The sequence below is a fragment of the Oncorhynchus nerka genome, linkage group LG1 (genome assembly GCF_034236695.1).
Source record: "Oncorhynchus nerka isolate Pitt River linkage group LG1, Oner_Uvic_2.0, whole genome shotgun sequence".
In the NCBI taxonomy this organism is placed as follows: Eukaryota; Metazoa; Chordata; class Actinopteri; order Salmoniformes; family Salmonidae; genus Oncorhynchus; species Oncorhynchus nerka.
This window is the reverse complement of record NC_088396.1, coordinates 8747005-8771338: the sequence shown is the minus strand read 5'-3', so window position 1 is coordinate 8771338 and position 24334 is coordinate 8747005. Positions and strand designations below refer to the sequence as shown.

The following is a 24334-nucleotide window of genomic DNA, read 5'->3' as shown; positions in this document are numbered from 1 at the left end:
AACCATGGAAAGATGACCGGGAATATGGCCAAATACAAACAGTGTAGTTATTCCCTCCGCAAGGCAATCAAACAAGTGAAATGTCAGTATAGGGACAAAGTGAAGTTGCAATTCAATGGCTCAGACACGAGACATATGTAGCAGGGTCTACACGCAATCACTGACTACATAAAGAATACCAGCCCCGTTGTGGACACCAACATCTTGCTTCTAGACAAACTAAAGACCGCTTTGAGGATAATACAGTGCCACTGACGCGGCCCGCTACCAAGGACAGTGGGCCTCCCCCTCTCCTTCTTCGTGGCCGACGTGAGTAAGACATTAAAACGTGTTAACCCTCACAAGGCTGCTGGCCCAGACGGCATCCCTAGGCGCATCCTCAGAGCATGCACAGACTAGCTGGCTGGTGTGTTTACGGACATATTCAATCTCTCCTTATCTCCAGTCTGCTGTCCCCACATGCTTCAAGATGGACACAGTTGTTCCTGTACCCAAGAAAGCAAAGATAACTGAACTAAATGACTATCGCCCTTAGCAATCACTTCTGTCATAAATGAAGTGCTTTGAAGGACTTGCCAAGGATCATATCACCTCCACTTTACCTGTCAAACTAGACCCACTGCAATTTGCATACCGACTCAATAGGTCCACAGACGATGCAATTGCCATCACCCTGCACACTGGCCTATCCCATCTGGTCAAGAGGAACCTATGTAAGAATGCTGTTCACTGATTCAACACCATAGTACCCTCCAAGCTCATCAATAATTTTAAGGCCCTGGGTCTCAACCCCGCCCTGTGCGATTGGGTCCTGGACTTCCTGACGTGGGAAAGGTGGGAAACAACATCTCCACTTCGCTGATCCTCAACAGTGGGGCCCCACAAGGGTGCATGGTCAGCCCCCTCCTGTACTCCCTGTTCACCCATGACTGTGTGGCCATGCATGCCTCCAAACTCGATCATCAAGTTTGCTGACGACACAACAGTAGTAGGCTTGATCACCAACAATGACAAGGTAGCCTATAGGTAAGAGGTGAGGGCGCTCGGAGTGTGGTGTCAGGAAAACAACCTCTCACTCAACGTCAACAAAACAAAACAAAGGAGATGATCATGGACTTCAGGAAACAGCAGAGGGAGCACACCCCTATCTCCTTCGATGGGACAGCAGTGGAGAAGGTGGAAAGTTTCAAGTTCCTCGGCGTACACATCACAAACAAATTCAAATGGTCCACCCACACAGAGGCTGAAGAAATTTGACTTGTCACCTAAATCCCTCACAAACTTTTACAGATGCACAATTGAGAGCATCCTGTCGGGCTGTATAACCGCCTGGTACGGAAACTGCTCCGCCCTCAACCGCAAGGCTCTCCAGAGGGTAGTGCTGTCTGCACAACACATCACCATGGGGAAACTACCTGCCCTCCAGGACACCTACAGCACCTGATGTCACAGGAAGGCCAAAAAGATCATCAAGAACAACAACCACCCGAGCCACTGCCTGTTCACCCCACTACCATCCAGAAGGCGAGGTCAGTACAGGTGCATCAAAGCTGGGACCGAGAGACTGACAAACAGCTTCTACCTCAAGGCCATCAGACTGTTAAACAGCCATCACTAACACAGAGAGGCTGCTGCCTACATACAGACTTGAAATCATTGGCCACTCTAACAATTCGATCACTAGTCACTTTAATGCCACTTTAATAATGATGTTTACATATCTTGCACAACTCATCCCAGATATATATATTGTATTTTATACCATCTATTGCATCTCGTCTATGCCGGTCGGACATGGCCCATCCATACTTTTATATGTACATATTCTTATTCCATCCCTTTACTTAGATTTGTGTGTATTAGGTAGTTGTTGTGGAATTGTTAGATTACTTGTTAGATATTGCTGCACTGTTGGAACTAGAAGCACAAGCATATCACTACACTCACAATAACATCTGCTAACCATGTGCATGTGACCAATAACATTTGATTTGATACAATTTGATTTGACTGGGATTCATCATATAGCGTTCAGGAATTTACCACAACAGTCACAGGCTTCATCAATAAGTGCATAAGACGAAGTCATCCCCTCATTGACAAAAAACATCGATTACAGGTATTATCCGCGCTGGGCTAAAGGGGGATTGGAAATTATGCAGACAATTACATTGATAGAAGCCACAATATATATTTATATATTTATATATACATATCTCAAAGCTAATCACTGACGGTGACGAGTCAGCCTACAGGGATGAGGTCAGGGACTTAGCAGTGTGGTGCCAGGACAACAGCCTCTCCCTCAACATCAGTAAGACCAAGGAGCTGATCGTGGAATATAGGATAAAGAGGGGAGAGCACGCCCCCATCCACGTCGACAGGGCTGGTGTGGAGTGGGTCGAGAGCTACAAGTTTTTTTACACTTAACATGGTCCACACACACCCGCACAGTCGGACACGGCAGCACCTCTACCCCCTCAGGAGTCTGAAAAGATATGGCATGGGCCCTCAAAAACTTCTACAGCTGCACCATCGAGAGCATCTTGACTGGCTGCATCACCGCTTGGTATGACGAATGCACTGCCAAGCGCTACAGAGGGTGGTGCGGACAGCCCAGTACATCACTTGGGCCGAGCTCCCTGCCATTCAGGACTTCTAGATCAGGCGGTGTCAGAGGAAGGCCCAAAAAAATGTCCAAAGACTCCAGCCACCCAAGCCATAAGCTGTTCACTCTATTAGCGACACAACAGAAACACACATACACACTACATACACTTTTACACTCATCATTTGCTGCTGCTACTTATTTTTATTTATTTTCCTGTTATTATTTTCTATCCTGATGCCTAGTCATTTTATCCTGCCTTCCTGTACATATCTACCTCAAATACCTTGTACCTCTGCTCATTGATCTGGTACTGGTACTCTCTCCAGTATTTTATTTTATTCTGCTCGTGTAACTATTTTATTTTTCAACTGCATCGTTGGGAAGGGCTCGTAAGCAAGCATTTCACAGTAATGTAATTCATTTTAAATTCAGACTGTAACACAACAATGTGGGAAAAAGTCAAGGGGAATGAATACTTTCTGAATGGACTGCTTCTCAATCCACCACATCCAACCATATCGCTCTTCCGCATCTTAGATGAAAGGTGGCAGAGCTAGAGCGACGTTTGTCAGACCATGAGACATCCCAAAAATTGGTCTTCTCACAAAAATGTGTGTATTGTCCAAACGGCCTACAAACTATTACGACCACTCTATTGAAAGATGAGACTCTCATGAACAAGCTGGTGTTCTGCATTTTGCGTATTATGTAACAATTGATTTAAGAGTTTGTAATTTGGGAGCGTTTTACTATTAGTGCTCTGAGTTACTAGTATATGAGTTTCGGGACTTGAGAAATAGGTGCAAAACATTTAATAAAGAATGCTGATCTGAGAGCAGTGCTTCCCTTTCTTTTGATCCTATCAGTATTCACACATGCTCCAACAACACACTTAGTGTCTGTTTTCTCTGCGTGGTGTTTTGGGAAACGCGTGTATTGAGCCGTTTTAGGAAAGGTGCAGATTCCATCGCCTAGATTCCATCGCGATTGGGAAAACAGGCCCTGGGCAGTACTAGTTGTACACACTTATGGGTGTGATTGAAAAATGTCACTGGGGAAATATAGAGTTATAATATTACGCCTCCCCACATTAAGTTAATTTTCTAACAAGAAAATGAATAATACGGGATCATTATGGAAAATATTGGAAATTGAGCTTTCATTTAATACATTTTTGCTAATGGTTTAGCTTTACATCCCAATTTAAGGTCAACTTTAAATAAATCCTTTCCCTTGGGTTGGGTATTTACTACAAGTGCCACCTCCACAAATATTGGTTCTCTTTAAAGATGAGCAAAAAAGACTGTATAAAATAAACAATTCAAATACTGAGCTATAATTGTATGCTCGTCAAATTGGGAAAAGTATATTATTTTATGCTAACACAATTGCTCAGAGAAATAGATTTTGTTTAACTTTTTTTCTCAAAAAGATAGGTGTCAAAATGATACTCCAGCACCCTTTACTTGCAGGGATAACGACATTGAGCCTTATTCTAAAATGTTTTATGAGATTGGAGAATACATTGGGAGGGATCCTAGTCCATTCCTCCATACAGAATCTTGCCAGATCCTTGATATCCTTTATCTGCTCTTAAGGACTGCCCTCATCAATTCAAACCCCGGGTTTTTAATGAGGTCCGATGTAGATTTTGTGGTCAATTAATGTAGATTTTGTGGTCAAGTAACCATTTCGTTTTGGATTATAGTTGGGGTTGGGATTAAAGTCTTGCTGGAAGATCCACTTGCGGCAAAGTTTCAGCCTTCTGGCAGAGGAAACCAGGTGTTTGGCTAAAATGTCCAGGTACTTGGTAAAGTTATTGACGCCATTGACCTTAACAAGGTCCAGGACCATTGGAGGCAAAATAGCCCCTTAACGTCGAAGATCCACCACCATATTGTACAGCACATATGAAGTACTTTTCTGCATATGCTTCTGTTTTTCGACACCAAACCCACCACTGGTGTGCGTGGCCAAAGAGCTCTATTTTAATATAATCTTACAATATCACGGCTTGGAGTTTGCCAACCGGCATTGGCACTTGGATTGGAACTGGCAATGTTGAGTTCTTTGAGTCCGGTCTCGAGGTCACATATTAAGTGTCTTGTTCTTGTCTAGGTGTCAGATACAGTTTTACTCAGTATTGATGTCATTTCTTCCCGAGACCAGCCGAGACATGCAAAGTGAAAAAACCCGAAATTATCAACTCCCATTCAGTCAGCGCATAAAACCACTTCTGTAGGCCACACTCCTTTCATGACACATACATTTGTTATCCCCTTTTGAAACCTGGGCCTTCTACTTCACTGGTAACATTACTGTCCTTTACGTCCTTTGAAAAATATCAGAATTTCCTCGGTAGGGAACGGGAAGAGTGGGGGAAATTATGGAGTGGGGGAAATTGTTTGAAAGTTGTGCACTCACTATTAGTAAGGGGAGACTGTGGGAAATTGTAACATATTTGGTATTTTTATCCATTATAGACTCGATTTGCTCTGGTCTTGTTCTTGAATTAGTCTCGCTTTAGGTTGTCTTGAACACAACACTGGGACCTGGTGCTGGAGGAGAAATTGTCTTAGGTCCCTCCCAATGTGTTCTCCAATCTCATAAAACATGTTAGAAAAAGGCTCAGTATCTGGAGTATTTAAAACAGGGGTGCTGATAATTCTTTCACCTATCTTAAAATATGTATACATTACTTGTTAAACAAAATCTCTTTCTCTGAACAATTTTCTAAAAAGTCTGATTGTACTGTAGCTCAGTATTTTAATTATTTATTTTAGAGTCTTTATCAAAGGTGCAAATCATTTGGAGGTGATGTGACTACATTACTCTAATACACAACATTACAGTTTGGGGTCTATAATCATAAAACACAGTGTTTCCCAAACGTGTTTCTCGTGACCCCAAGGGATGCACATAGTTTTTTTCCCAAACACTACACAGCTGATTCAAATGATCAAAGCTTGATGATTAGTTGATCATTTGATTCAGCAGTGTAGTGCTAGGGCAAAAAACTAAACGTGCACCCCCGTGGTCCCGAAGACCACGTTTGGGAAATCCTCATATAACATAATCATATTTCATATTGCCTCCATCAATATTGCTTGGAAAATAATCTTGTAGGATATAGCCCACCCAGCACATATACTTTTGCTATTATTTCAGGTCTAACTCACCAGCCATTGTGCTGGAATAGAATTTGTTGTATCCATAGATTTTCCTTAACCTGCAACCATATAAAATACCATCATAGCCCTAGACTTTTCCCTTAGGAGAGTGACACTTTGCCAAAAGTGAAATATAAATGTATCCTTGGCCAATTGGGACCTTCCTGTCTCATAAAAAATAAGTGCACCCCTGTTTGGAGTGCACACTGTAGCAACTAGCTGTCTAAGCTTAGTAACTTAGCATCTTCCTATCCTTTGTCACGGCCCAGTATTTTTCTTTCCACATGCAGCTGAGACACTCTCAGCCTGTTCATCTGGCTCTATTTATTTTTCTGTTTTCTGTCACGACGTGGTAGGTCATTCATTGTCATAGGGTGCTATTCTGCTTTCGCTGGCATGACGGACTACTGCGAGAGTCTTCATAGACCATCTGTATCCTGCAGCCTCCTAGCGTTAAGACGTTCTATCTATCCTCACCGAAAGGAAGGAACACTCTAGTCTATACTGTATGGCCAGTGCAGATGTGGCAGGGAAAACGTCTTGTTGTGCTGCAGTTATATATTAAATCGTTTTAGGATGTCTATATTAGACAGCTGTGGTGCTCAAACTTTTCATGGCCCTATATACTCCTAGCAGCTCCCTGTGTAGCATCTTTGATACAAATTCAGCTGGTTTTAAGCCCTCAAATATTTGCATTATAGTGCTTTCTCAAACTATCATACAGGTATTGTGAGATATAATATTTGATTGACTGATGCAAAGCCTCCATTTCCCACATTTTCTCAAAGGTCCAGATCAAAGTGCTCAACCTTACCTTGGTTTGTTAGTGATCTCTGTAACATTGACTATTGCTTGTATGACACCATCTTGTCAATGCCTTCCTGCCGTTGTCTTTTTGTATTCAGTTTAGTCTTCCCTCAATGGAAAACCATTGTATTCAGTTTAGTCATTCGCCCCTCCAAATGGAAAGGGAGTAGATTCAACACTCACATGCTACTCCATGCTGCAACACTAGAGCAGATAGCTACAACTAGCTGTTTTTGATCTCCTCATGTGCTTGATGAGAATCGTACATACTTCACCTATTTTTCCCCCATGGCGGCGTGACAGAGGCCAGTTACCTTAATCCACCCCCTCTATGAGGTGATTATTTACCTTCTCCTTGGGCGGGGTATTAGTCTGACCTCGTCTGTATACGCTTCCTGGCGTATTTGTTTTGGACTTGCATATGAGCAGTCATCTGCCCACCATAATAAAATCTCTGGCTGAGGTACGCAAAGGGATATTTACCCAGGCTGATGCCCCATCTGGCTGCTCCATCCTAATCTTATAAAAATCAAATAGGAAAGAAAATATGTATTAAATATCAAAGACCGAACTGTTCATATCTATGGAAATGTACACTGTATATGTCTCTTGGTCGAGGATTTCTGCTACACGGATGTTTCTCGTCTCCATCACGTTCACCTCAGACGAGCTGTGAGGCAGGTATCAGGGCATCAGTGTGTGTTTCTTTGAGAATTTGCCATTAAATTTTCATGATGTTCTCAGACCTTTTTTGTTGTTGTAGTCCTAATCTAGCAGACTTGATTCAACAAGTCAAAGGCTTGACGGATTGAATCAAGTGTGGTAGCACTGGAACCGATCCAATACATGAACTACTCCCCGTGGAGAAGTCAGACAAATGCTAGCCTACCCGTTATCTGTTCCCTGGGCCCCTATAACTCAATCCAAAAAGGTGAGGGTAGGAAAATCATTCCAAGGGGTCAGTGAAATGTTGATTCCACCCACATCTTTATCCATCATGTCATGTTCATTAGACCTGCCTGAGCCTTCAGATCGTTGAAGCAGCGACTTAGTAGTTCATCACCATTTAATTGAAGGGACATTATCGCCAGTAGCATCACAAGGTGTTGCCACGATGAGGTGTCCACTAATAATCAAAATTATCTCATTACAGTGTCGTTATGCATCACATAGCCATTATGCTCGTTACCTGGTTATGATCGCTTGGTGAGTAATGTCAATTTGCTAGAATTGCAAATCTCTCCATGTGGCTAGATGATAGAATTAATGTTATCTCAGGTGTTGTTTTGGACAAACAATTTATTATGAGAAATAGGAGTTGGAGGAATAGTTCATTCGGCCAACCAGTCGCATTCTCTTGTATTTTCTTTTTGAAACCAAGATTCTCAATTATTTTCAGTGCAGCGTTTAGACCTCAGAGGTGAATATTGAATGGGCTTTGATGGCTAGCTTCTATACAGAGCCAAAGCTTCAAAATTCTTCAGACAGTGAGATGAGAAAGAACTGTAGAGATGCCAGTTTTCATAAGTATCCAGCCATCCATTCGCCACGTGGTTTTGACAGCATTTAACAAACTTACTTGAGAGGAAAAAGTGCCACATGAAGTTATTTGGATCTACACTCATCACGTAGAATTTTGTAAGAGTCAAGAAAAATCTATAGCTAGTCATTGAGCATACTTCAAATTGTGAATTAAAAGTTTGTTAGATACAGTCTAACATAAACAATTAGAAAAATTGTGAAACAGGACAATTGATTACAGTCCTTGTGCTTGCTTGTCAGTATGTGTCAGAGTTAATAAGATATATATGGTCTAAAGGTCTCCCATTAAAATGATCAGAAGAGTGCAGTAGCGAAGCTCACTCTGAGGCGTTTGTGCCTCTCATTGTGGATCTCTTCCTCTTTCTAATTAGAGTCATTTGAGGTCGCCTTAGCGGGAGGGCGACCACAACTAATAAAATATCATCTGAAATCCAAAACGAGGCCCTTGTTGTCCCCCATCCTGTCACAGTTGCTTGTAACGCCACTGCTATCAGAAGATGGGTCTTTATAGAGCGATATACTAAATAAGGAAATGGTTGCTTTAGATCAGATAAGCCTAATATACTGTAAAACCTCAAATAACATATTGTACCGTGCCTCATAATAAGTATGTCAAAGTTATGTGAAGCGAGTTTCTTGAAGATCATACTCTCTTCAAAAAAATTGGTCATGATAGCCATTGTGAGCTCATAAAGTATAACAGTTAATATAACCAGTGCCCATAATATGTGATGACATTCAAATACTTACAACTTATTACTTGTAATAACATTGACTTTGCATGTTATTACATGTTCCTCCTCCTGCTAAATTACATTTGTGTGGGCATGTATCTCTTGTCAGGAGAAACACTTCCTTGACTACCTCTTGGAAATGAGGGAGATACTATGTAAATCATCCTAATGTGCTTTGAATTGAGTCAACTACACTGATATATACAGACATATCCTCCTGCTAAATGCCAGCTAGCCTCGTTCAATCAATATCCCCACATTAACCCCCCAAAAAACCTCTCCGTAGTGAGAGGTGAGGGTCGGAGTCTTGAGTGTGTATTGCAATCAATACCTCTCTCTCTAAACAGCCAGTCCATACATGACTTGTTTTCTCAAACAGATGAAGGTCTGCAGTGCACTCTCATTTCCAAATGGGATCTCAGGCGCGGTTTATAGTGGTATAATTTTCACACTCCTCATGTGATTCATTGAGTGGCTGTAAACATTCATTAGAAGGCTATAAACGCATTAACTCTGCTGCAGTGTGTGTGCATTCCTTGTTTTGTGTCTACCGAAGTCGACACACACACACACACACACACACACACACACACACACACACACACACACACACACACACACACACACACACACACACACACACACACACACACACACACACACACACACACACACACACACACACAGACAGAACATGTGATTTCTAGCTACCTGTTTCACATCCTTATGCATGTTTGTGCTAGGGTTGCTCTTCCTCTGTTGCTAATTAAACATTGATAACATGCCAGCGAGAGGCAGTCTGCTGAGCAGTAGAGAGCCTTGCCCAGACAGAGCGGAGATGGAAGGAGGGAAGGAGAGAGAAATGTGCAGAGCTGGGCTACTCAAGCCCCCAGCATTAAAAGCTCCTGCAGAAAGAATCCCCTTCTTTGAAGTGGATATACTTTCTATATATAGTGTATGTGGACACCCCTTCAAATTAGTGGATTCGGCTATTTCAGCCACACCCGTTGCTGACCAGTGTATAAAATTGAGCCCACCGCCATGTAATCTCCATAGACAAACAGTGTCAGTAGAATGGTCTTACTGAAGAGCTCTGTGACCTTCAACGTGGCACCGTCATAGGAATATGGGTTTGGCTGATGCCAGGAGAACGCTACCTGCCCGAATGCATAGTACCAACTGTAAAGTTTGGTGGAGGAGGAATAATGGTCTGGGGTTGTTTTTCATGGTTCAGACTAGGCCACTTAGTTCCAGTGAAAGAAAATCGTATTTATTTTTTACATTTAACTAGGCAAGTCAGTTCAGTATAAATTCTTATTTACAATGACGAACTACACCAGCCAAACCCGGTCGACGCTAGGCCAATTGTGCACTCCCAATCATGGTTGTAATACAGCCATGGGTGTCTGTAGTGACGCCTCAAGCACTGAGATGCAGTGCCTTAGACCGCTGTGCCACTCGGGAGCTCAGACAGAGCATATGCCACAGCATACAATGACATTCTAGACAATTCTGTGCTTCCAACTTCGTGGCAGTTTGGGGAAGGCCCTTTCCTGTTTCCGCATGACAATTCCCCCATGCACAAAACGAGGTCCATATAGAAACGGTTTGTCGAGATCGGTGTGGAAGAACTTGACTGACCTGCACAGAGCCCTGCCCTCAACCCCACCGAACAGCTTTGGGATGAATTGGAATGCCGACTGCGAGTCAGGCCTAATCGCCCAACATCAGTGCCGTACCTCACCAATGCTCTTGTGGCTGAATGGAAGCAAGTCCTCACAGCAATTTTCCAACATCAAGTGGAAAGCCTTCCCAGAAAAGTGGACACTGTTATAGCAGCAAAGGGGGACCAACTCCATATTAATGCCCATGATTTTGGATTGAGATGTTCGACACACGTGTCCACATACTTTTGGTCATGTAGTGTATATTATTCATCTCATATGTGAGAGGCAGAGTGAGAAAGTGCAGTCTCGATACTTCTCACTGTGTACTGTCCCGCCTCCATTCCCTTGTGTTCCTAGTGAGTCAGGGTAGTAAGGTCTTGCCTCCACGATCCTCTCCTCAAGGACTCTCCACGCCGACCTCCCTGTTTCTAAGCACACATCGGCTGTGTACTCATTCGAATGGGGCTTGGGGTTACACTTGCTACTGTGGAAATAAAGAGTATTCTTATAGATCCTATTACTTTTACATGTAATACTTCTGTTTCTGGTACTAGAAGGATAGGTTTTTTTTGTGGGTACTGTGTCCTTACCAACAATTGTAGATCATTATAAAGACCTGCTGAAAATGGACACTCAATTCACATACACGAAGACTATTGTTTTGAAAGCAAATATCAATGCATGTTTTGGTCTGTGTGTGGAGAAGGTTGGGGAGGGGGTGCAATGAAATATTGAGTACCTCTGCTCCGAGGTTCTCTCGCTTTAGCTCATCTGAGGGACTTCTCTCACCCACAAATCACATTCATATACAGTACGTGGCTGTATCAAGATCTAAGACAGAACAAGATCTAAATCAAAGATGTTTAGCTTGTTATGGAACTTTATTATGCCCTGTAGGTTACAGCCTACTGTAGAATTACAACTTATTATGTATAGTGTCAACTTTCTTTCCCTTATTTCTTTCATTTCCACCTTTGACTACATGAACACCACTTTTGATTCTTCCTGAGAAGTAGAAAGTAACGCTCTTCCCAGAATGTGCCCTTGTCTTGCCTTGAAACCAAGTCTCCACTGAGCGGGCAATATGGAGCAGTTGGTTTGAGCTCCTTAAAATGTATACTGGCACTATGTGAGGTTGAACCCTGCTACAGTACAGGAAAAAACGAGACGAAATGCAACGAAAGGTGTGGAAGGGAGAACGCAGTTCGACAAGAGCCATGAAATTGTGGTGGGACATCAAAGCCCAAATCAGAGCAGGAGCAACAGTCGAAAACAGAGTACAAGGCCAAAGCCCAAATGACTCCTGGCTAAATGTTTAATGAGTGGTGAGACAAGGCTAACTACAGTTGATGTATGCTGTACCCACTCCTGTAGGATTACTATCAACTAGTGCTGCATGGTTTAAATAATACAAAGTCTATCCAGAAACAAACTAACATTGGAGAGTGAAGAATGAAAGACAAAGGCTCTGTCAAAGTATTGTTCATCAAAAAGGCCCCAACATTTTTTTTCCAGGAGCAACTTACCTACATATCCTATTTTATATGTTGCCCGTTCCAACTTGGCAATATCAGGACGTGTGTTGTCCAATACCATGTTCATGGTCCGAGTCATTTTTCATGGGGTGAAATATGATTTACCTCTCTCACAACCGTAAAGCAAGTGAACATTTTTTTTTAGACAGTGGTGTCGTGAAGACAGTGAAACGAATGCGAGAGGAGACATAGTAAAGAAAGTAGTGAATCGAAGGGTGGACTCTGGGAGCGAACCCATGTCTCTGCGGGCATTAATATTAATCCAGTTAAAGTTATGCTCCTAAGGTTTTGTATAGTTGCTGCCATTCGTTTTGAAAGTAGTGCTCACAAGCCAAAACGATCCCCGAAAATTGTGCACAATTGTGTACTACATCATCCATTTCGTATGAACGTTAAGAATTGCAAAAAAATACATGTTTGTCCAATTTGTACACTATGTTATGAAATTGTATGTGCTTAAGGTCCCGGACTGCATCTATAATGAACACACCCATACATACGATTTTATGATTTTATGTCTGTGCAGTCGGCGTCTAAAACCACATCTTTCCACTGATGACTCAATCGCTTCCCTCACGACTCATTACGCTCCGACTAGGCATCAAAGCAAATAAATGAATGATGAAACAAAAAGTGAACAAAAAATGGGAGTCTCGTGTTTCTATGAGGAAGATCTTCAAAAATAACTTTTGAACTAAGAGACTAGCTCAAATCTGCTGAGTTTATCTCCGGGGACAGCTGCAGTTGTCTGTGCTTACCAGAGAAAACAGAGGCATCCTGGCTTTCTTGGTGAATTATGCCCTCCAACTAATGCAAAACAAAGCGTTTTCATATGGCTGTTTACTTGGCGCCAAATTCTCTTAATTTCCAATGAATTGGTTGGGTTGCCTGTGTGCAGCTGAGGCTGGTGATATAGGCAGGAAGAACAACAGTAACAATGGGTGTGAATCCCCGAGTGAGCCCCTCTCATACCCAGTGGTGAGGAGCTAAGACCATGTCTACTGCTGCATGGTCTGAAACAGCTCTGGGGATTTAGAGCTTGGGGCCTGCTGGTATGGCTGTTTAATGAAATAAATATGGCTAGAGTATAATCTCACATACCTCTAAGGTTGTAAACAAGTTACTCACCGAGGTACATTCCAAATCAGGTAAACAACATTTAGGTATGTTAATAAGCATACACCATTCATAAAATACAATAACTTGTGATGTACAAATTGGTCAAGGACCGTTCAAATGAGTCGTGGACCATTCATGAACCACTATTTTACTCTGTTCAGAAATAATGAACGAAAACTTATGAAGATACTGTTATGTTCCTCAGACTCTTGGCTTTGTCGTGTTCCATTAACTTGATTAAATAATGATGTATCTTCCCTTTGTGGGCTCTTCGGCATGTGGGCTCTTTTTATCAACTAACCTATAGTGCCCTTCAATTCTTGTCTTGGTCTAGTAAATAACCCCTTTATTCAATCAAACCATTAATATCAGCGATGGATTGTGCCTATTCTCTTATACCTGTATGGTTGTGGTAAGATACAAAATCAAATCAAAATCAAAATCAAATCAAATGTATTTATATAGCCCTTCGTACATCAGCTGATATCTCAAAGTGCTGTACAGAAACCCAGCCTAAAACCCCAAACAGCAAGCAATGCAGGTGTAGAAGCACAAAGCTATGTTAATGTTTTCATACGTGGGAGCATGCTTTAAAAGCCTTCCAAGGAATCAAGGACCTGATGCTTTTGTAGGAGTCACAGTTATTACCAATGGCCTGAGCTCAGCATCAGAGGCCTCTACAGCTGAGTTTTTCCCAGAAATTCAGATGGAAACCTTTCTTTTGATGGTTTCCTGGAAACTGTGTGCCCTCAGATGGATGGGTGTTTGTGTCAAAGTCCTTAGCAGTAATGAATGTCTGTAAGGTTAATGGACCTCTGATTTGGGTTTGTGTTTATCACACTCTTGTTCAAACGAAATGGGTACTTGACACAGAGCGGCTGGTTGTAAGTTAATTGAGGCCATTTACTTTTCGAAATGGAGAGAGATGAGTGTTGAGTTCTAGGTAAGGGTAAGTGAAAATGGCAAAGAACGACCCATTTCAAACAGAGTACACACATCCATTAACTTGTAGGTGATGGGTACAAAAAAAATAAACCAGTGAAATAAAACTAGAAGCCTGACGAAGACCTTCGGGTCAAAGCGCTTCGATCATTGCATTCATCAGTGTGCGGGTATCTATCTTTATTTGATCAAATGACTGACAGTGAATTGAACCTGGGTCGTCCTTGCATAACAAAACAAGCAAGGTGAGCAAAGCAGTTACAAACGCTGATCTAGTATACCTTAAGTCATTTGAGAAATGCTACAGCTGACCACCCAATACTTTTGATTTTGAAATGTTTGTGAGGTATTGTTGTTTTTGGTGGTTTCTTACTGTAGCCTGTGACTTATACCTCCCAAGAACCACACCAATGTTCAAGGACAGTGATTTCTCAGGCACACGGGTGGATTATGAATCCATTTAACCTCTGGGAAACGTGTCTGACAAATAACAGTCGATCCTGAACTAGAAACTAATTTACATTTACATTTAAGTCATGTCTGCTGTATACTCCGACTAGGTGATGTGGCCCTATCTTTGAGCGGAGGTGTACACCACTCTCGGGATGTGACGACATTAGGATAATCTGTCCAGTTAATTGTGTCTGGGGCTGGGCTACAGTGATGTAAAGCTCTGCTGCCTGATTGGCTTCTTGGAGCTTGGCAGACCAAGGAAGGCAAGAAGTGATCAGCGGGGCAGATTAACTTAACAGGAAACAAAATAAGGAAGAGGCAGACTAACAAAGTTGAGGCCTGCTCTGGTGGCCTGTGTCTGTGGGGACGGCTCTGTCGCCATTCAGGGTGACAGTGTGGTTAATGGAGAAGTCCGTCACTTCTTTGTCCCGCCCTTTTGGCCGATTGGCTCCCGAACTGGTGACTGCTTACCAGACTTAACCATATTGGAAGGTATTACTAGTTGTAATCATGAGCAGATATGTGTCGTGTTGATTCAGGATTTGAAAGACAACTGAAACTGGTGAGGTCTAGACTAACTCCAAACAATGACTCACTGGGCTCAGCTGCTATAGGGCACAACTTCTTTCATAAAGAATGCATTATGTACAATGATGCATATGACTTTCAAAAACTCGGGTCCTCCCAAGATACTGTGTGAGTATAAGAGTAATACCTCACCACAGCATGACTCCTAATAGCAAATGCTCATTCATGTGTGGGCCTATACAAGTCTGTTACGTATGTTCAAAGACGTATTGCAAGTCTTCGTTCCTAAAATGGACCTTATATAAAAAAAATGGGTGTGGGGGGCACGTGAGAAGAAAAGAGAAACACGGATCCATCTCCAATCACATGTTGAATAGAATCATAGCACTAACCTTTTTCACATTGTCAGAGAGAAGAGAGCGGATGAATATTCATGAACAGAGCTCAATCACAAAGTGCTGATGCTGTGGATTGTGGGTACTAACGAGCTTGCTGTGGTGCCCATCTGTTCATGTGAGGCTGTGATAGATTAGTCAGACGCCACAGGTGCTCTGCTGAAAGCAGTAGGTCCCATTCGAGGTCAGCTGGAACCGTAGACAGTCTTAGATTTTCATTTTGTATTTGCTGTTTGGGGTTTTACTTAGAAAGGGCTTGAAGCTTATTCAAGGCAAGCATTGTACTTTCCAAAGTAAAATGCTTTATACTCAGTGTATGAGTAGTATGGGACATGGTTTTCACTATTCCAGTGTGATTGTGAAGTAACGTTTGGAAATGGTCATTCTGCTTCCATTTGGGCAAACTCAACTACAGGTTGAATTGTTTGGGGACTAAGACAAAAGTAAAGGGTTTTTGTAATGAAAAGTGATTAATCTCTGTCAGGGAGAAACGTGGGCTGTTTATTGTCTTTCTTCGGTACCTTGCAACCTCTCTCCTCACATCATTCTCCAAAATCCATGGGAGGAGAATGGACCATGGATGTTCTTCTCCAATGTGCTTTGAGATGAAAGCAAGACGATGCAAGGATTCGAAGAAAGACCCATGTGTCTACATGGATGTATGCAGCGTGTCGCTGCAGCAAGATACTATTGCATTTTAGTTTAGTTACTTCTGAACAAATTAAGCTTTATATAGTTTGCTACAAACTAGCAAACTTCAACAACATGCAAACTTTGGAAGCATGATTCCACCCCCGGAGACATGACCAGATTAAAAGGGAGGAAAAATACAATTTGAACACATTATATAACTGGTTTACCAAAATGATTAGGACCTTATGATGTCACAAGTTACTGATATATGCCACCCGTTTCAACTATGGGACAAAGGAGTGAGCCCTGCATTTGTATCTAATCTGATGTAAAGCAAAACAAAACCTTTAAACTGGGCAATCAGCAGTTGAAAATTAACAAAGCAGCATCCCGCCCCTGTTTTGGTAAAAAGCTGAGGGATGGGGCTGGAGAAATGTAACCACCCTCAAATTCATAAACAGAGCTTTGGATGCATCGACTGATCCTTGCATTTGATATCAAAGTTACAGTTTTGACGCTATATAGTGTTTGTTTATATTTACTTTGTATACAAAGAAGCTTATAGTTTGCGTTCTGATGGGGTATGGCAGTCATGAGGCATTTAGATGTTGTATTCTTCGAGATTCAATGGGTACATATAATTAAGTCCAACAATTGAAGTAACAACTGCGGATTGCCCCTTTGACTTTATCGGATGAATCCACCAAGTGTTCACTCCAATATAAACACCCCTGCGGACCCAATTTAGGTCTACCGATGGGCATACTAACACAAAATGGCTTTCAGCTTATCTCCATTTATTTGGCTCAATCAAAGTGTTTAACTAAATGAGGGTTTTGAATGCATATATCAACAAAAATTTAGAATTTAATTATTTTTATGTATTGACTTCCTCTTTAGAACAATGTGTCTTTGCTCATAGGAGTGAGCAAGTGATGTATGATGTAGTGTACTTTGATTAGATGCGGAATAGGGCTTTTGAGCAGACTTAGCTTCTGTTCACATCACTGCAGCCTCGTGAATGGGAAGAATCTTGGGAATGAAAATGCAGTAAATCCATAATTACAGGCTTGATAAACAATGCCTATGTCTCACTTTATTTCTTAATGGGCCCGACTGCCTCACTGGTTCATAGCCCTAACTCCGCTCCTCACAGGGACATGACAGATGCCCATGAGGCAGGTCAGGTCCTTTGTCTTAGAGGTTAGAAATTACAGAGTTCTTTGCTCAGGAGTTGGGCAGGGATTGGCCAGGCTGTCTGGGTATAAAGAGGCCCATACGATGAGAGATGGAGAGCAGAGGTGTACAGCCAACCAGAGGTCCTCCTTCAGACACAGAGATCGAAAAACCAACTCACCGTCATCATGAGCCATAGCCCAGAAAGGATGTCGTCTTCCCGCCGCCACTTTGAGGACATCAGCAGCAGCTCTACATTCTACCAGGTCAGGGTGTCCAGCCCTTCCCCCACCTGACGAGATGCCCGTACCCGATATGCCATCTTCACCCACGGTGGTTCAAGAGGTGGCACAATGGCCCGAAGGACCATGTCCTCCACACAAAGATCTGGCATGGCTGGTGGGACAATGTGTGCTGGTATGGAGGCACACGCAGCGTTGAGAGACAGGAGATGGTCGTCCTTAACGACAGGCTGGCTGTTTACATTGACACGGTTAACTCATTGGAGCAGCAGAACAAGCAGTTGGAGATGGAGATCGAAGGCCTCCAGAATCGCTTTGTGAAGCCGTCTGGCCTGCTCTTGCTGTACGAGCAGCAACTGAGGGAGCTGATGAAGATCGCAGATAAGATGCGAGTCCAGCGGGGCCTGGCCCTCACCGAGGAGGAGGCCATGGTCGGCCAACTGGAGAAGATCAAAGCCAAATATGAGGAGGCCCTTGAGAAGAGGAAGGTGGCCGAGCTGGAAATCGAAGCATTCCTTCTGGATGTCGACGCGGCCACCTCTGCACGCATTGCTTTGGAGAAACAGCTGGAGCAGTTGGAGGTTGAGCTCAAGTTCCTCCAGAGGGTGCAGAAACAGGAAATTGAAGAGCTGATGGCTCAGGTCTATTCTGGTCATTCCTCATCCCAGAGCTCCTTTGCCCTCCCTGACCTATTGGCTGCTCTCAAACAAATCCAAAGTCAGTACAATGAAATCCTAGCCAAAAACTTGGCTGAAATGGATTCCTGGTACAAATCAAAATTCAAAGACGTTACCAAGAAGACGACAAAGCACGTCGACAAGGCCCGAAGCGTTAGAGAAGAAATTACGAGCGCCGGGAAAGATATCCAAAACAAAGAGTATGACCTGGATGCTCTGAATGACGCTCTGGAAGCAGAGGTCAACAAAGCAACGGAGAGGTACAAGAGGGAACTGGAAGACTTGCAGGCGAGGATCGAGGCCCTGAAGCTTGAGCTGGAAACCAACAAGGAGAAGATCGCTCACCACCTGCGCGAGTACCAGGACCTTCTGGACATCAAGATGGCTCTGGAGATTGAGCTGATTGAAGGTGAGGACTTGCAACTCAGCAGTATGGTCAAGAACCTGTCTTGGATGAGTGGCAGAATGAGTGCGATTGAGCTCAGAAATAAGCAGTGTTGGGATTAGTTTCTTTAAAAGTAATATAACATATTACTCCATACATTTAACAAAAGAAACTGGTTACTTTACAAGTTATTACTTTACTTTCATGAAAAATGTAAAAATCTCATTTGTTTAACTGTTCGAGGGAGCAAGACGAGCTGTGCACGCTCTACCAGAAATAGGCTACATATTAACTCAGGTTTGATCACTAGTTTCACCTTTCATTTGTGGCGGTGATTTCCTGTACTAGTCTACAAGTACTGCACTATCATATGGGCTGTTAAATTAGGAAATCTAACTTGGAATTAGGAAATATACAGTACACATGGCTATATTTTCATTCAAAATCTCTTTCGAGCTGCCAGTTCTGGTTATAGACCGCACGTACAGGGACCTATAGAGACGTATAGAGGGCACACTTGCTACTAGACGGGAAAGCCCTTTATGGGATTTGCTATCACAGAAGCGATCAATGGCAAAGATCAGAGATACGTCCTCTATACATTTCTATGGAGAGCATATGACATTTCTCCAAACAGCCTTTCTCCGCTTGCTCGTGAACTAAATGAGGAAAAGTGTCGAGATCGGATCATGGAAACACGCTGCCGGTAGAGATATGACTCTGAAAGTAACGCACTCGTTGTTTGACAAAGTATCTGTAATAATATTACCCAATTTGAAAAAGTTTCTTTACTCTGTTACTCATGAAAGTCATCTGATTACGTAACGCATGTGTGTGGCTGGAGGAGTGGCATTGAGTGGAATTGGTGGAGGTAATGGCAATGGAAATGGAAGGGGGCAATGGAAAGGGAAATGGTGCAGGTGGAATTTGAGCGATCTTCACCCATGAGGAACAGGCAGTGGAAGTGACTGAGAGGAATTATGGTCCTCATCAGAACCGTGAAAACAGAGGACGACATGCTGGAGCGCAACATCCAAGAGAAGAGCTACACTGTTGAAGGTGCAGCAGATGACACGGATGAGGAACAACTGAAAGATGATGTGACCTTTTCTCAATCTTTAAATAAACCCTTACATCCCAAGAGCTTTGCAATGAGGACCCATGCCTGGCCTGTCACCTGGACATGAGACCATGAACTGCCCCTGTAACTAACTATGTAAAGTGTGCCTTTGTGTGCCTTCAATTTGCTTAAGAAACAAATCAAATTCTCAGTATTAAAAAGACAATGGGCCTTTGGCATAGTGACTTCAATGCCAGAGTGTCAGTGTGTGTGCACATGCTGATGGAGCCGTCTTCATAACCCTCTCTCTGATTAATAATTAGAGAGAATCAGTAGAGGAAAGATTAGCATATGTCTAGAGTGGCAGATAAGATGAGTGTTTGGCTAATAAAAGACTAGGATCTCTAAGATACAAAGAGGCAGAAACTTGTTAGAATAAAGGGCTTTTGTGTGACTCCTTGTTGGAGGGATGTATTATGGTGTTGGTTGATGTGTCAAAAAATAGGCGACTGTTTTTACTACACCTCAAACCAATGCCATACCTAAATATACAAGGGGATGGCTGAGCTGGAGCGTATTTAATGGGGTGCAAGTGCAAGATGCTGAACATTAAAATAGAAACGTCTGTGATGATCTACACTAATCTGGACTGATGTTGGCCTTCAAACACTAACCAACAGTTATGGAGCAGTGATGGTACCAACTAACTGAAAGATTGATATTGAGAGAGAAATTGAACCTAAAATAGTATGGAAATGTCTTAAAACCTACAATGATAAATATGTTCAATTGTTTGTCAACAAGCTTATGCAAGACCAAAGGGTGGAAGGTTGTTGTCTCAATACAATTGTGTAAGTCACTGATGGATTGGCCATCTGCGGGCTGTGATTTTGATGTGGTCTTGATGGGCCGTGAATTAACAATTGTCATGATTATACAATTTAACATCCGTTTTGAGAGAAAGAACAAACAACAAAAGACTAATGTGTTTGGCATGAATTCTGCCTAATGACAGCATGGTGTGTTGGGATCCAACCCAACCATCCGGTTGCCTATTTGGACTTAATGAAGCATTCTGAAAGGGCTTACCCCCGGTTCCTTTAGCTCCCTAATTAAGGAGTTACTGCTGGTTCGGGTTCTATTCATGTGGTCTATAGTGGTGCACTCCTAAGAGCACTTGGAATGGAATTGATTACATGATGGAGCATAATACATATGGACACACAATATCATTATTCACGATTCAGCACATGGCTAAGTTTGTAGAGGATGACATTATAGCTGAAACCCAGTTGATTGAAAATCAGACTTAACCACATGCTTGCCCTCATTGGCGGAATAAACCGACTCTCCCTGAGAAGTTCAGTGTTGTTAAACCAATGAGCACAAACAGAGTCAGGATTGATTAGACAATTTATCATTTTCAAGCAAAGACAACACAGCCAGTAGGTTAACTAAACGCTCTCTGTTTGGTACCGAGATCTCCAAGATTCATGGCATTCGTGAACTATGTCATTATAGCAAAATAGGGTGCATTTAAATCCATGGTAAACGACAATAGAGCAGGGAAAAACAGATAATTTTGAGCAGGGAAGATGCCATACTAGTGTAAAATAAGCATATGAGGTATCATTTCAAATAATACCAAATACATAGACATATTCAGTATAGTCCTTTATGTCAATATGTGGAATTAGGTACGTATTCAAATGAAACAACCGTAAACCTAATGCCAACCCAAACCCATTTCCACAGTTTTAAAACGATCTATACTGTAGCTTTATCCTCTAGTCCCATTGTGACCTGACAATCAGTGTGAGCCATGGCTAGCCGACACTGCTGTGCGGTTCTACCGTTAATAAACTCCATTGAATTTCACTTGAGAGCCGCATCTGAGGACCTTGTTATCCGCCCCTCCACCGCCCCGATCATTTAGCCTGTCACAGAGACAGCCCCATGGCTCAATGAAGATGATTTATGATCCTTCCAGCGACAGGGTGGCTGAAGTACTGGGATGAGTTGAATGGCAAGGCGACACATCACCCCATCACATTCACTGTCACGTCAACACTGTCACTCCCCAAAGGTCCACCCTCACGTTCCACTATTCACAATGGCAAATGGCGAGGAGAAACAAGAGCTGAAGTAAACACAGGTGGGAACAGGAATACTGTGAGGTGTGGAATATTAACAGAACACTAATACAACATTCTGGAAATGGCGAAGTCGCGGATGGCCCTGGGAGTGTTCGTCCTCTGTTAAAGACAGAGCTCTTTACTTACCATATGTTCCATGTTTACAAAAGTGTTCAATCATTTTGGCTAAGATGAAGGATGTATTTTATTTGGATTGTCACTCATTCATGCTTGCTATGCAGCACACAAGTTCTTTCTGCCTATTTCCCTCGCAGAGCCTTGGAATAGTCTCTGTTCCCTCTCTCTCATTTTAGAGCTTTCTCTACATCAAGGAGGAAGCAAAATAATCAGTCAAAGACTTAGTTAATGTGTGTTATTTATGCCACCTTTGTTGAGGAGGATGACTAAGAACAAATTATTCCCTTTTCACTTCTCTGTTTTCTCCCTGACTTTCACATAAAGACCTTCATGGCCCATCTTTTGTTCATATTGGGTAAATTCAGATTGGGGAGATGGTGAGTACTTGATCATATGCAATCTTAGTCATTGTCTTGAACAATGGCACCTTGTATGTGGGTAAAGTCTCCCCACTGGAAGAGGTGACTTTTTTAAAGAGATGGGTATGTATAATGAAGGATTTGAGAATCTTTAACTGAACACCGGAGGCTCAGACACTGAGTCAAAACACACTGGGAACATTAGTAAAAAATTACATTTTAGTTTAAACATCAGCCAATTAAAATTCTTGATGTTCTGCGATTACTCAAAAGATTAGAGGTTATGCTGGTACGTTGTGGTATAGTGCGAAACAACCAAATGTTAGCCTTTAACCATCTGAACATTTTATATACTGAACAAAAATATAAACGCAACATGTAAAGTGTTGGTACTATGTTTCATGAGCTGAAATATACATACGCACAAAAAGCTTATTTCTCTCGTGTCATCCCTGTTAGTGAGCATTTCTCCTTTGCCAAAATAATCAATCCACCTGACAGGTGTGGCATGTCAAGAAGCTAATTAATCAACATGATCATTACACAGGTACACCTTGTGCTGGGGACAATAAAAGGCCTCTCCGAACTGTGCAGTTTTGTCACAACACAATGCCACAGGTATCTTAAGTATTGAGGGAGCGTGCAATTGGCATGCTGACTATAGGAATGTCCACTAGAGCTGTTGCCAGATTATGTTCATTTCTTTACCATGAGCCGCCTCCCAACGTCATTTTAGAGAATTTTGCTGTATGTCCAGCCGGCCTCACAACCGCAGACCCACGTGTAACCACGCCAGCCCAAGACCTCCACATCCGGTTTCTTCACCTGCAGGATTGTCTGAGACCAGCCACATGGACAGCTGATGAAACTGAGTAGTTCTGTCTGTGATAAAGCCTTTTCAGTTGGAAAAAAAATCAATTATCGTATTTCGTCGTCCTAACGCAGTCTACACTGCCCTGCAGCTAGCCAGCTAGCTAACGTCCACCGTTAGCTAGTCCACCGTCTACCGATTAGCAGCACAACTATTACACTCAACTGAACGACTTGATTAGTGTAGTGTTAGCTAGCTACATAGTTGTCTTTGCTGTCTTCGTACCCAAGATAATTGTGTAGTTTAGAGTGTGTAGTTTTATGTCGTCCTTAACATAGGAGACTCTGCTAGCTAGCCAACAGCTAGCCAACGTCTACCGAACAGAACTTCTGCACTCAACAATCCGGTCGCATTTCGCTTCGCTCCACAGGTAGTATCACATTTTTTCATTTCATTTCATTACAGTACAACGGCTTGATTTGTTTGATCGTAGCTAGCTACTTAGCTAGCTACACAGCCGTCTTTGTATCAAAGATAATTGTGTAGTCTAGAGCGACTTCCTAGGTTAGTTAGCCAGCTATTGTCGTTCTTTTAACGCAACGTAACGTAATCAACACTGCTAGCTAGCCAGCTAGCCCCGAATAGCAGCACAGTAGAAACTATTACACTCAACGGAACGACTTGATTAGTGTAGTGTCAACAACGCAGCCAATGCCAACTAGCCTACTTAGTCAACAACGCAGCCTCTGCCAGCTAGCCTACTTCAGCAGTACTGTATCATTTTAATCATTTTAGTCAATAAGATTCTTGCTACGTAAAAGCTTAACTCTCTGAACACTCGTGACGTGTAGTCCACTTGTCATTCCAATCTCCTTTGCATTAGCGTAGCCTCTTGTGTAGCCTGTCAACTATGTGTCTGTCTATCCCTGTTCTCTCCTCTCTGCACAGACCATACAAACGCTCCACACCGCGTGGCCGCGGCCACCTAATCTGGTGGTCCCAGCGCGCACGACCCACGTGGAGTTCAGGTCTCCGGTAGCCTCTGGAACTGCCGATCTGCGGCCAACAAGGCAGAGTTCATCTCCGCCTATGTCTCCCTCCAGTCCCTCGACTTCTTGGCACTGACGGAAACATGGATCACCACAGACAACACTGCTACTCCTACTGCTCTCTCTTCGTCTGCCCACGTGTTCTCGCACACCCCGAGAGCTTCTG

General features: G+C 42.7%; 1 pseudogene; it reads left to right on the top strand.

The window, feature by feature from the left end:
* Positions 1–17500: 17500 nt before the first annotated feature.
* On the top strand, positions 17501–18738 carry LOC115124515 (desmin-like; annotated as a pseudogene).
* The last annotated feature ends 5596 nt before the right edge of the window (positions 18739–24334 follow it).